The sequence below is a fragment of the Silurus meridionalis genome, chromosome 23 (assembly GCF_014805685.1).
Source record: "Silurus meridionalis isolate SWU-2019-XX chromosome 23, ASM1480568v1, whole genome shotgun sequence".
Taxonomy (NCBI): Eukaryota; Metazoa; Chordata; class Actinopteri; order Siluriformes; family Siluridae; genus Silurus; species Silurus meridionalis.
In genome coordinates, this window is record NC_060906.1 from 7,438,857 (window position 1) to 7,441,685 (window position 2,829).

Here is a 2,829-nt window from a genome sequence, read left to right on the forward strand (position 1 = left end):
ATGGGAGCAGCCGAAATAAGAAGAAGAAGAAGAAGAAGAAGAAGATATCTGTGTTTTTATGTTGTTTTGTTTTTATGTTTTTTTTTTATTGTGTGCTTTACAGAGACTGCAAGATCATGAATGATAAACCACAGAAAAAGGTATGTACTTAAGGGATCTATTGGTTAAGTTTAGCCATAAATAAACATATACATGTACTATATATATATATATATATATATATATATATATATATATATATATATATATATATACACATATACAGTACAGACCAAAAGTTTCTCATTGAAAGAGTTTTCTTTATTTTCATGACTATGAAAATTGTAGAGTCACACTGAAAGCATCAAGGGCTATTTGACCAAGAAGGGGAGTGATGGGGTGCTGCGCCAGATGACCTGGCCTCCACAGTCACCGGACCTGAACCCAATCGAGATGGTTTAGGGGTGAGCTGGACCGCAGAGTGAAGGCAAAAGGGCCAACAAGTGCCAAGCATCTCTCGGGGAACTCCTTCAAGACTGTTGGAAGACCATTTCAGGTGACTACCTCTTGAAGCTCATCAAGAGAATGCTAAGAGTGTGCAAAGCAGTAATCAAAGCAAAAGGTGGCTACTTTAAAGAACCTAGAATATGACATTTTTCAGTTGTTTCACACTTTTTTGTTATGTATATAATTACATATATAATTCCACATGTTAATTCATAGTTTTGATGCCTTCAGTGTGAATCTACAATTTTCATCGTCATGATAATAAAGAAAACTCTTTGAATGAGAAGTTGTGTCCAAACTTTTGGTCTGTAATGTATATATATATATATATATATATATATATATATATATATATATATATATATATATATATATACACACTACAATATCTTTCTCTTCCAATAATTAACTCCATATAGCCATTATCAGCTTGCCATCATTTCAAGTATTGGCATCTGATCAGGGTTTTGTCTCTTTACTTGTTTTGCTCGACCTTAGTGCAGCTTTTCACATACTGGTCATACTATACTGCTTGCTGGACTTGAGAACGTTGTTGGAATAAAGGGAACAGCTCTCTCCCGGCTCAGGTTTTATTTGACTGATCGCTATCAGTTTTTTTTTTTTGAAATGGTAAATTCTCCACACACTGAGGTAAAGTTTGGTGTTCCGCAAGGATCTATCTTAGGCCCACTGGTTTTCTCTTTATATATGCTGCCTCTGGGTGAAATTATACATAAACATGGTATTCGTTTCCATTGCTATGCTGATGATACACAGCTGTATATTTCAGCAAAGCCAGATGAGAGATATCAGCTTAACAATGTTGAGTATTGTTTAAAGGACATTAGACAGTGGATGCTTGATAACTTTCTTCTGCTCAACTCGGATAAGACGGAAGTACTTTTTCTAGGACCGCATGCAGCTAAAAGCAAACTTTCTGATTACATAGCATCTCTGGGTGGTGTTTCCGTTTCAGGTGCAGGCTATTTGTTGGTACTTCAAATAATAAAGACTACAGCAGGGGGCAGATCTTTCTCTTATAAAGCCCCACAGTTATGGAACAACCTTCCAATCAGTGTTCGGGACTCAGACACAGTCTCAGTGTTCAAGTCAAGGCTAAAAATGTGTTTATTTAGTCAAGTCTTTTATCAGTAGATTTTTTTAAGGTAAAGGAGCAGATCTGGAGGGAGCATGGAAATAGAGTGTTTGGTGAACTGGGATATTTGTATGTTCCTGCACTGTTCCTGTCCCTCTTCCCTCCGTGGATCTTCCCACTTTGTCCAGGCCTGCCTTTGGATAGTGTTCACTTCGATTCTAGGCCACTCTGTGTAGCTGGGGATGGTTTCTCATCAACACCTTGGGTGGTTCCATGAAATTCCATTAACTGTAGTTAATGTCAACAGTCTGCTACATTGACTCAGGACTACAGTTTGCTTCTGATCACCATCACTGTACCCCGCAACATCATTTATCTGCAATAAATGGACATTCGGTGCAACCCAGATGAGGATGGGTTCCCTCTTAAGTCTGGTTTCTCTCAAGGTTTCTTCCTTATGCCATCTCAGGAAGTTTTTCCTTGCCAGAGTCACCACCAGCTTGCGCATCAGGGACAAACTTATAAAGAACATAATAGTTTTTTTATCACCACATTATCTGTGTAAAGCTGCTTTGAGACATTGTTCATTGTTAAAAGCGTTATACAAATAAAAATAAATTGAATTTAAACAGCTTGCCATCGTTCACATATACAGACGACGGACTGAATCTTGGTGAATACCCTCAGTTAAAATTAACCCACGACTGGGTCTCATTTATGTCTCTTCCTTCCATATACAATCAGACAAAACATTACACCCTTTTGACCTTGAGACGTTAACAAGGGATCGTCTACAGCATATGTGTCAAACTCAAGGCCACATCTGGCCTGATGCCGGCAAGATTATTTTATATAGATCTATTATTTTTTGTTATTAATGGCCTGGCGATATAAAGCGCTGTTAACACAAACTACAGATCCCATAATGCAGCGCTTCAGCTGCCTTGTCAAACTCTAGGCTACCTGGGAACATTCCTGTGTCAATCAAGTCAAGCTTCAATTGATGTATATAACCCTACTGTAAAGTTTTTGCGAAGCCCCTCACAATGGCGAAGAGAAAACTTGATTCTGAAAACAGAGCGTTTCAAAACCGATAGGAGGCTGAGTATATGTTTACTGACATTGCCGGTAAACCCGTGTGTCTTATTTGTGGAGTTAATGTGGCTATAATTTAGGAATTGAATCTAAAACGGCACAATGAGACAAAACATCAGGATAAGCTATTTTCTGTTCTGAATGCAGAGCAG